Source organism: Abramis brama (genome assembly GCF_963993115.1).
Source record: "Abramis brama genome assembly, chromosome: 3".
Taxonomy (NCBI): Eukaryota; Metazoa; Chordata; class Actinopteri; order Cypriniformes; family Leuciscidae; genus Abramis; species Abramis brama.
Window position 1 is genome coordinate 3,372,492 of NC_139965.1, and position 12,990 is coordinate 3,385,481.

Here is a 12,990-nt window from a genome sequence, read left to right on the forward strand (position 1 = left end):
TTTTCTACCGATTTTCAAACGGTTTGGTTTGTTATAAACGTCAGAGATGTAGTTATGACACTGCATACATATACTGCATACATATGAAAAATTATAACATACATGTTCAAGCATTCTGAATTATAGCCACGTTAATAACGTTTGTAAGAAACCAAACCGTTTGTAAATCCGTCAAGATTTCAGCGAGATAAGAGGATTTGTGTGCATGCTGATCACACAGCTTCACTGAGACAAGATGGCCGAACGGTGATGCCGGAAGTTACTGCGCCATAAGACATCTAGCGTTTATATGATATCTATGGTGGCAGCTGCCAGGTTTCGTGACAGATGCCACGTTTTTTTCTCGCCGTTTTTGGAGCTGTTTAAAACTACACTGTTCATAGTGGCGATCGATTTTGTTTTAATAATGCAAAGTTCCCACAGGTGTGTTATTTATTATGATTTTTTAAATTATTATAATACATTTCTATGTATCAGCTGCCAGAGTTCGTATCAGGAGTCACAATCGTTTATCGCCGTTTCTGCTGTAAACTACACAGTTTTATTTTTAAATGAAAGATTTGATGATGCATATTACATACCAGCAAGCAGATGCGATCAGTATATGAACCCAATAAGCTAAACAGCATTTTCCCATAAAGAACACATAAGGAGTGCTTAGCTGTATAGACAGTATATATGCACGTGTATACTATACACAGGTGCATAGCCAACATTTCAGAAGTGAGTGGGACAAAAATGTTATATATATATATATATATATATATATATATATATATAGGATACTGTTTATAAGAATATAGAAACTTTATTTTTTTTCTTATGTCTTTCTTCTAATTGGCTTAGAAATCAGATACACTGTTGGACAATAACCAATAAATGATTTGTTAATGTACTACAAACACTTTTTTTATTCATTTTTATCAAATATAAGACAATAGTTTTTGTACTGTAATAAATGCTATGTCAGGTAGCACTGAATTGTTCATAAACTTACCTGGTAATTTACCATAAAATGACCTGGAGATGATTGAAAAAAAGTACAAATAAACCATATGGTCGCAATCGTGTGTTTAATGCCTTCACGTTTTCAAAGGTTTCTGCCTTTTATTCAGATCATACAGTGATAGCTGGATGCTTTTGTCCATATTAGGGATTTCCTGGTACTTTGTAAGTTATTACTTCAATATGAGTCTGTCTTGCACTTTCTAAGCCCTCCGGCTTCGTGTATGTGTATATGTTGTCACATTTCCCTTAAATAAACAATACACTAAAAAGGCCAAATACAATTATATTTTGTATTTTTACACTGTGTAATATTCTGTTTATCAAAACCAATAAATGTCATCAAGTTAGTGTTTTTACGTATTTTTACATTTATTCCAAAATAATAACAAAAGGCAGTAACAATACAAACATTTTTTTTTGTCAACTGATGTTCAGCTGTTCTTTTTAACTTTACCAGCGGGTGTCGCTGTTGGACAATTACTTTATACATACTAGTGACTTTTACGCTTTTAATGTCTTTCATTATTGAAGACACCTGATGTTAACAAACAGAATAACTGAAGGAGAAAATCTCAAATTGCAAGTTACCATTATGGTGATCAGTGTCTGCTTCAGACCTTTCGAAGGAAAGAAAAGGTAGAGGAAATATTTTCATTGTGGGTGTTCATACTTATTCTTTGTATAACATCACTAAAGTACATTCTACCTGTCATGGCATTAGGGGATTGCCATGTAAAGCCGATGCCATTGTAATTAGGTACCGATTTTATTTCTTTTTTTTCCCCAGTGTTGCAGAGATCAGAACAGGTGATGACACAGAAAGCACTGAAGAGGTAAGACATTTTCAACAACAGCCTTCCACCCCCCAAAAATGAACCTCACTTGATTTATTTAATGGCAACACCTTAATGGGGGAAGCCTATAACCCATTTACAAACATCAAAAATGAAGTAATCTTAAATAATGATCCTTGAGACTTTGCTTTGTATGTTTTTGCTTATGAAACTAATACAAATGGAGAATAATATAAACATGATTCATGAATAAAATAAAAATGTTGTAATATAAAATATCTGGCAAATATCTGTTGGATTCCTGATAAATGATGCATAACAGTTAAATTAATTAATTCTGAAGGAACATGATTTGATTAAGATCCATTAAGGTCATAAATGACACAATAACTGATAGACAGCATTCAATTATAAGAAAAGATTTATTTCTTAAAAATGTTGTAAGAGCTTTATGTCGTCTACATGTTTGAAGAATTGGCATACATGAAATACTTTGAGCATATTTGTTATTTATTATTTGTTATTTATTGCAGGATATCCTTCTGAGAGATGCCAGGACTGCAGCTGACTGGTGCAGAAATAGAAATTGGGATGGAGAAATACAATTTCCCAGTGTAATTTCACTGGAAAAGGAGGAACAAATTGCATGCCGAAGCAAATTGCAGAGCTGGATGGGTGACTATGATGAAAGTTCTCCGGAGGAATTTTTCACTTTTGTATTTTTGGAAAAAAAAGATTATGAGGTGTTCTGCACAGAAATGATTGATAAATCAAAGTACAAAATCTTCGCCAGATTTGAGGAAGAATAAGTCATCATAAGTCATAAAAAATCAATCAATGATCAATAAAAAAATCAATTAAAACTTGAGTGTCTCAATTACAATGGTCTCATGATTATTTCTATATATATATATATATATATATATACACTCACCTAAAGGATTATTAGGAACACCTGTTCAATTTCTCATTAATGCAATTATCTAATCAACCATCTAATCAACCAATCACATGGCAGTTGCTTCAATGCATTTAGGGGTGTGGTCCTGGTCAAGACAATCTCCTGAACTCCAAACTGAATGTCAGAATGGGAAAGAAAGGTGATTTAAGCAATTTTGCAGTTCTGAAGGCAAAAGGGGGTCAAACACAGTATTAGTATGGTGTTCATAATAATCCTTTAGGTATATATATATAAATATATATATATAAATAAAACAATATATACACACTTCTATATATTTGTCTCCATTTCTCACTATTAACTAACTATTGACTTTTGCATCAAACTCCTAATTAGCCTACTGTTCAGGTATAGGGTAAAATGTAGAATATGGTCACGTATAATACGGCATTAGTATGTGCTTTATGAGTACTAATAAACAGCTTATATAGTAATATGCAAGCTACTAGTTAATAACTAGTGTTACATTAAATACATAAAAAAATATGTTTGTGTGTGCGAGCGTGTGTGCATATACAGTATTGGCTAGCGGCAGCTGGGCACTCCTTATCTGTGTGTATGTTAATATGTTCTTTATTAAATACTTCATATTTCAATGGTTCATATTCTGATCGCATCTGCTTGCTGGTATATAATATGCATAATCAAATCTTTCATTTAAAAATAAAAGGCGACAAACGATTGTGACTCTTGGCACTAACTCTGGCAGTTGATCCATAAAAATGTATAATAATAATAATAATAATAATACAACAACTACAACAAAAAACACCACCGCACGCCACTGAGAACAGTGTAGTTTTTACCGAGCAAACAGCAAAAACAGCGAGAAAAACCATGGCATCTGCCGCGAGAAATCTGGCGATGCCACCGGAAGTGGCGCTACGACCTGCCACTGCCAGCATTTGCGCTTGCCCTCTCTCCGGTCATTTACGGTCATTTAATATTGCTGCAATGTTTCTTTTACGCGGCTGAAAATAACTGTGCTTTCTGTTACTGAGCCTGTGTCTGTCACTCGTCCTCTTAAAAGTGGAAGTGCGTAGCTTTGTTGCATTATATTGAAACTTTGTTGATGTTGTTATTGTCATGCGTGTTTTGGTTATTTGCGCATGATTAAACATGAGTCTTTATATGGCGATAAAACAAAGCTTTGTTGCGTTATTTTTTTGAAGTGGGGATTGGGGGTGCGCCAACCAGGTTGGGACATAGAAGGGGGTGCGCAGGAACCGCTGCACTAGGGTATAGGATTAGCACCCAGCCGACGTCGACTGTAGATGCGCTACAGCAGGGATGGGCAACTTCGGTCCTGGAGGGCCACTGTCCTACAGAGTTTAGTTCCAACCCTGAAAAAATCACCTGCCTGTAATTTTCTAGTAATCCTGAGGACCTTGATTAGCTTGTTCAGGTGTGTTTGATTAGGGTTGAAGCTAAACTCTGTTGGACAGTGGCCCTCCAGGACCGAAGTTGCCCATCCCTGCGCTACAGTATAAGTATTATAGGACGTAGTTAGGTTTAGGGAAAAATCTACCGCAGGTTTTATTTAGTACAGTGGCTAGATTAGTAAATATTCAGACCTGAACTGAATGTTCAGTCACAGTTTAGTAGTAATGACTTTGACAATAATTTTGTCCAACGTCCAAAACGTTGGAAGTTGACGTCAGACTGACGTTTGGTTATGACGTCAACCCGATTTTCATTTTCAGTCAAAATGCAACGTCTTTATAACGTTGTCATATTGACGTCAGACTGACGTTGGGTTATGACGTCAACCCGATTTTCATTTTCAGACAAAATGCAACGTCTTTATAACGTTGTCATATTGACGTCAGACTGACGTTGGGTTATGACGTCAACCCGATTTTCATTTTCAATCAAAATGCAACGTCTGTCCAACGTTGGAAGTTGACGTCATTCTGACGTTTGGTTATGACGTCAACCCGATTTTCATTTTCAGTCAAAATGCAACGTCTTTATAACGTTGTCATATTGACGTCAGACTGACGTTGGGTTATGACGTCAACCCGATTTTCATTTTCAATCAAAATGCAACGTTTTTCCAACGTTGGATATTGACGTCAGACTGACGTTTGGTTATGACGTCAACCCGATTTTCATTTTCAATCAAAATGCAACGTCTGTCCAACGTTGGAAGTTGACGTCATTCTGACGTTTGGTTATGACGTCAACCCGATTTTCATTTTCAGTCAAAATGCAACGTCTTTATAACGTTGTCATATTGACGTCAGACTGACGTTGGGTTATGACGTCAACCCGATTTTCATTTTCAACCAAAATGCAACGTTTTTCCAACGTTGGATATTGATGTCAGACTGACGTTGGGTTATGACGTCAACCCGATTTTCATTTTCAATCAAAATGCAACGTTTTTCCAACGTTGGAAATTGACGTCAGACTGACATTGGGTTATGACGTCAACCCGATTTTCATTTTCAACCAAAATGCAACGTTTTTCCAACGTTGGATATTGACGTCAGACTGACGCTGGGTTATGACGTCAACCCGATTTTCATTTTCAACCAAAATGCAACATTTTTCCAACGTTGGATATTGATGTCAGACTGACGTTGGGTTATGACGTCAACCCGATTTTCATTTTCAATCAAAATGCAACGTTTTTCCAACGTTGGAAATTTGACGTCAGACTGACATTGGGTTATGACGTCAACCCGATTTTCATTTTCAACCAAAATGCAACGTTTTTCCAACGTTGGATATTGACGTCAGACTGACGTTGGGTTATGACGTCAACCCGATTTTCATTTTCAACCAAAATGCAACGTCTTTCCTACGTTGGATATTGACGTCAGACTGACGTTGGGTTATGACGTCAACCCGATTTTCATTTTCAATCAAAATGCAACGTTTTTCCAATGCTGGATATTGACGTCAGACTGACGTTGGGTTATGACGTCAACCCGATTTTCATTTTCAACCAAATTGCAACGTCTTTCCTACGTTGGATATTGACGTCAGACTGACGTTGGGTTATGACGTCAATCTGATTTTCATTTTCAATCAAAATGCAACGTTTTTCCAACGTTGGATATTGACGTCAGACTGACGTTGGGTTATGACGTCAATCCGATTTATATTTTCAACCAAAATGCTACGTCTTTCCTACATTGGATATTGACGTCAGTCTGACGTTGGGTTATGACGTTAACCCGATTTTCTTTTTCAACCAAAATGCAACGTCTATCCAACGTTTGATGAAGACGTCAATCTAACGTTGGGTTATGACGTTAACCCGATTTTCATTTTCAACCAAAATCCAATGTCTGTCCAACATTGAAAGTAAACGTCAGTCTGACGTTGGGTTATGACATCAACTCGATGTTTGGTAAACCTCCCACGTTGGATGTTGCATTTTGGTTGAAAATGGAAATCAGTTTGACATCAGACCCCAATTTTAAGCTAGACATCAAACTCACATGTTGGGCCAGATATCATTCAAAACACAACATCAGCTGTCAAATTCCAACTTTAAAGAAATATATGGTTATTTTGTTGGCTGATCGCATCTGCTTGCTGGTATATAATATGCATAATCAAATCTTTCATTTAAAAATAAAAGGCGACAAACGATTGTGACTCTTGGCACTAACTCTGGCAGTTGATCCATAAAAATGTATAATAATAATAATAATAATAATACAACAACTACAACAAAAAACACCACCGCACGCCACTGAGAACAGTGTAGTTTTTACCGAGCAAACAGCAAAAACAGCGAGAAAAACCATGGCATCTGCCGCGAGAAATCTGGCGATGCCACCGGAAGTGGCGCTACGACCTGCCACTGCCAGCATTTGCGCTTGCCCTCTCTCCGGTCATTTACGGTCATTTAATATTGCTGCAATGTTTCTTTTACGCGGCTGAAAATAACTGTGCTTTCTGTTACTGAGCCTGTGTCTGTCACTCGTCCTCTTAAAAGTGGAAGTGCGTAGCTTTGTTGCATTATATTGAAACTTTGTTGATGTTGTTATTGTCATGCGTGTTTTGGTTATTTGCGCATGATTAAACATGAGTCTTTATATGGCGATAAAACAAAGCTTTGTTGCGTTATTTTTTTGAAGTGGGGATTGGGGGTGCGCCAACCAGGTTGGGACATAGAAGGGGGTGCGCAGGAACCGCTGCACTAGGGTATAGGATTAGCACCCAGCCGACGTCGACTGTAGATGCGCTACAGCAGGGATGGGCAACTTCGGTCCTGGAGGGCCACTGTCCTACAGAGTTTAGTTCCAACCCTGAAAAAATCACCTGCCTGTAATTTTCTAGTAATCCTGAGGACCTTGATTAGCTTGTTCAGGTGTGTTTGATTAGGGTTGAAGCTAAACTCTGTTGGACAGTGGCCCTCCAGGACCGAAGTTGCCCATCCCTGCGCTACAGTATAAGTATTATAGGACGTAGTTAGGTTTAGGGAAAAATCTACCGCAGGTTTTATTTAGTACAGTGGCTAGATTAGTAAATATTCAGACCTGAACTGAATGTTCAGTCACAGTTTAGTAGTAATGACTTTGACAATAATTTTGTCCAACGTCCAAAACGTTGGAAGTTGACGTCAGACTGACGTTTGGTTATGACGTCAACCCGATTTTCATTTTCAGTCAAAATGCAACGTCTTTATAACGTTGTCATATTGACGTCAGACTGACGTTGGGTTATGACGTCAACCCGATTTTCATTTTCAGACAAAATGCAACGTCTTTATAACGTTGTCATATTGACGTCAGACTGACGTTGGGTTATGACGTCAACCCGATTTTCATTTTCAATCAAAATGCAACGTCTGTCCAACGTTGGAAGTTGACGTCATTCTGACGTTTGGTTATGACGTCAACCCGATTTTCATTTTCAGTCAAAATGCAACGTCTTTATAACGTTGTCATATTGACGTCAGACTGACGTTGGGTTATGACGTCAACCCGATTTTCATTTTCAATCAAAATGCAACGTTTTTCCAACGTTGGATATTGACGTCAGACTGACGTTTGGTTATGACGTCAACCCGATTTTCATTTTCAATCAAAATGCAACGTCTGTCCAACGTTGGAAGTTGACGTCATTCTGACGTTTGGTTATGACGTCAACCCGATTTTCATTTTCAGTCAAAATGCAACGTCTTTATAACGTTGTCATATTGACGTCAGACTGACGTTGGGTTATGACGTCAACCCGATTTTCATTTTCAACCAAAATGCAACGTTTTTCCAACGTTGGATATTGATGTCAGACTGACGTTGGGTTATGACGTCAACCCGATTTTCATTTTCAATCAAAATGCAACGTTTTTCCAACGTTGGAAATTGACGTCAGACTGACATTGGGTTATGACGTCAACCCGATTTTCATTTTCAACCAAAATGCAACGTTTTTCCAACGTTGGATATTGACGTCAGACTGACGCTGGGTTATGACGTCAACCCGATTTTCATTTTCAACCAAAATGCAACATTTTTCCAACGTTGGATATTGATGTCAGACTGACGTTGGGTTATGACGTCAACCCGATTTTCATTTTCAATCAAAATGCAACGTTTTTCCAACGTTGGAAATTTGACGTCAGACTGACATTGGGTTATGACGTCAACCCGATTTTCATTTTCAACCAAAATGCAACGTTTTTCCAACGTTGGATATTGACGTCAGACTGACGTTGGGTTATGACGTCAACCCGATTTTCATTTTCAACCAAAATGCAACGTCTTTCCTACGTTGGATATTGACGTCAGACTGACGTTGGGTTATGACGTCAACCCGATTTTCATTTTCAATCAAAATGCAACGTTTTTCCAATGCTGGATATTGACGTCAGACTGACGTTGGGTTATGACGTCAACCCGATTTTCATTTTCAACCAAATTGCAACGTCTTTCCTACGTTGGATATTGACGTCAGACTGACGTTGGGTTATGACGTCAATCTGATTTTCATTTTCAATCAAAATGCAACGTTTTTCCAACGTTGGATATTGACGTCAGACTGACGTTGGGTTATGACGTCAATCCGATTTATATTTTCAACCAAAATGCTACGTCTTTCCTACATTGGATATTGACGTCAGTCTGACGTTGGGTTATGACGTTAACCCGATTTTCTTTTTCAACCAAAATGCAACGTCTATCCAACGTTTGATGAAGACGTCAATCTAACGTTGGGTTATGACGTTAACCCGATTTTCATTTTCAACCAAAATCCAATGTCTGTCCAACATTGAAAGTAAACGTCAGTCTGACGTTGGGTTATGACATCAACTCGATGTTTGGTAAACCTCCCACGTTGGATGTTGCATTTTGGTTGAAAATGGAAATCAGTTTGACATCAGACCCCAATTTTAAGCTAGACATCAAACTCACATGTTGGGCCAGATATCATTCAAAACACAACATCAGCTGTCAAATTCCAACTTTAAAGAAATATATGGTTATTTTGTTGGCATGACATCGAACTTTTAGCAGAGCCAGGTTTTCGTTGTAAAATAAAAATCAACATACAAAGAAACTTCATGTAACAACAAGGTCGAACAGAGGTCAAGATCCAATGCGAGACAACCCAAAAGTATTTATCTTAAGACAAGAGCAAAAAGAAAAGTAACTTAAAAATCTTAGTGAAACTATGAGAAAGTGTTAATAGTGTTTGCCTTTCTGTTACAAATAATATAAAAGCAAACACTATAATACTTTTTCGTATACAGTTTACTTTTTGTTCTATCCAACAACAGGTTCTATCCAATAACGTATTAGACAAAACTGTTAAACAGAGACCATAAACTAATGAAGAAGAAGAATAGGAGCGGTGTGTGCTCAGGGTCGCCCGTAAAAATAAAAGTCAGCTTCACTAGGGACACATTATCGTCAAGTCTGAATGTGGACGTCTTCAAAATCGATCACGATATAAAATTGTCAGATTGCCGACCCCTACGTTAGAGTTCTGAAAAATTAAAGATATCAAACGGAAAGGTACTATGAGGTTAAGTTTTTTTTTTGTTTTTTTTACCTGTGACAACATTGTAAAGATGGAGCTTGGTGAAGGCAAGCTTCCCCTTCCCACACTTCATACTGAAACTGGCCATTACCTCATTTGTCATTAACCTGTGGATACAAAAGAAAGAGGATTTAAATGTCCAAATAATTAATTATATACAACACATTATGAAGCGGTTGTTATAGTTTAGTAGGTTTGTCATATCTTGATGTCACACTGGTTTTATAACATGTTAAAATTGACACTTTTGGGGGTGAGCAAAAACACAACGTTTTAGTGTGGGTCCTAAAAGGTTGAAAAAGTTAGAGAACAGACGCTACACTTAAAAACTGAAATGGTCTGCTCAATGCAGCATTAGTGAGGAGCTGACTGACGAGATGATGACGAAAGATTTAGGTTTGAAAACGAAATGTAAAAGCGCCTATTTAAGCGAGTTTGTCATTGTACTGTATTGTTTTGTTTTACATTAAGATCAATAATGAACCTAGCCTGGTTAAAACCAGACCATTCTCAGTAGTAACTGAGTTATGGTCTGGCAAAGCTCCATAGACAAATCATTTCCAAAGGGGCGTCACCAACGGACGTCGCTCAAACGCCTCTGGGCGCAGTTGGATAGACCTAAAACCAATCAGAGCGATCGGCATCGTGTAAAGCCATATGCTTAAGTTACACTACGCCATAAAAGCATGTACTCTTTTTGTGAAGAAAAGGTATTTACTTTTGAATGTGTAGCAAAAAAGTATGCAAGCTTTGGGATATACTACTTCGTCATCTTTATCGGACGGATCTGTCACGTGCATCCTGTCACGTAAACTGCCCTGTCAATCATCGTGTCACAGTTAAAATCCTCTATTAAATCTCATTTAATTTCCTACCGTTTCGGAGAGAAATGTAGTAGCACGTTCATCTGCCAGTGGGTCTTTCATGGAGACTGTCCTCATGTGTTTGCAATTTGAATATAATAATGCATTTAAAAGTTGAACGGACGTCGCTCAAATGCCTCTGGGCGCAATTGGATAGACCTAAAACCAATCAGAGCGATCGTCATTGTGTAAAGCCCGCCTCAACGTTTCTGATTGGTGCCGCGATTTCTCGGCATCGGGAAATGGACTTGAATGAGCTCTTTGCCAGACTACTTGCAGAGCAAATCTAAATTTGCTGGAAGTTGTCTGGGTTTTCCCAGGCTATAATGAACCCACCATTCAAGCAATTGCCGCCAATTTGAAAGTAAAAGTAAAATGCACAAATCATATTTTTCCCTTATATTATAACTGAGGATGACATGGGCCCTTAAGTGGGTCTAAGTTTTTAACACTAACCCATTCAAATGATTTGACATTTCTACACACACACACACACACACACACACTACTATTATATACTTACTTGCTTCTGGGATTGGGTACGGGGAATGTTTCCCATGTGTTGGTTGACTTTGCGTAGATTTATGCTGATCAACAGGTGAACCTGATCTTCGACTTTGTTTTGTTTGGAGAGATGGTCCTCCCTGAGAAGGTGGTCTGGTCTGCTTTTCTGAGATGGGCTTCTGAATTTGCCGGGGGGCTACAAAAATCAGAGAGTAAATTTACAGCTTAAGACAAATGATGAACTAATTGTAATATGTCATTTTAGTTTTGACATCCACACATGGATTTTACTATGACATATTACTTAACAATTAGTTAATGGACCCATAATGATACCTTTGCAAATCATTAGCTTTGACCCATTGTGGTAATGAACACATTAATTGACACTATTAGTTAATAAAATATATTATTATGGAATTAATACATTTTGACAGATTTAATTAATTACTATTCATATATTAATTCATCAATCATTTAGACTCCATATTAGTAGCTGATGCAGTAATAATTGTGTCATACATTAACTCATGATTATCTGTGCATTAGTTAAGAATGAATTAATGGCTATTAGTGCACCCGTTTTGTAAAGTGTTACCAGAACTTGTAAAAAAATAAATTGTTAAGCATGTTAAGGAAATAAAATAAGATAAATCACGTTCGCACCACATGACATTTTTTAAGGCTACGACCAATTCATCTATATGAATAAACACTCAGTATTTATGTGTACACAACAGTCTTAAATGTTAGAACAATTGCAATAGATATTATTATTTTTTTGTATTTTAAAATTGGCATGTCGAAAATCCTTTGACCCTTTAAAGGTGCCATGTGTCAGAATTGAGGTAAAAATATCCAAAAAATGAGCTACACGCATCAAAAGAATGAGAAGAAATAAGGGCAATGATGTCATTAAAAAAATGACAAGTTATAGTGCTGCAGAGATATCAACCTGAATTAGCATTAGCATTACTAGCCACGGCCCGACAGGTGTCGTAATACCAGTTTCGGCCATGGGAGGCGGTATGCGGGCAACATAACCACCAGTCAAACATGCAATACACGAATAACTCGCACGGCTTGTGGGCGTACTTGAACCTGATGTCAATCGTGTGGAAAGTAGCCTACAGCCCACTACTACATTCAAATAAAATCTGATAAAAAAAGGAACAGAACCAAAGTAAACATTGGCACTGCTTTTCATCGCTGGAGACAACTAATGGACATGAAAGAAATGAGGTTCGACTCCGAACTTGCAACATTTCTTTTGGATTGGTAAGTAGATGCTGTTAGTATTTCGTTAGAAGTTTGTTTTATATGTTTGTGTAGTTTTTTCGGGAAGTTATAACATAGAAATGTATCGAAGGCTGTTCGATAAACGTATATATAACGTACATAAATATAGTATTGTAATAGTACACATATATAGCACAATCTCTATAGCTCTTTTTTTCTTGCCAACTAACTTACGTGACCTATATTATGTTTATTAAATGGCTTTCCTGAGGTAAATCTGACATAATTGTTCTCCAACTGTGTTATTGACCTCTTCACGCTGATAAAAAACACTGATTGGTCGATATTATGTATGAGGAATACATTTTGGTAAGTTGTAGCCTACTGTATCTTTTAACAGTGTTCGTGTTTTTTTACTATTAGTAGAGATGATCGGTTCACGTGCGCTAGGGATCTGTCGTGTAACATTTACAAGCGCCAAAACGGTATTGTTTGAATTGCGTAATAAAATTGACAGAATCTGAGAGCTGAGATTTTTTTATATCATAACTAACCTGCTCTGTCTAGTCTGTCGATCTCCGTGTCCTCTTTGCTTCGCGATTTTTCTGTGCGTGAG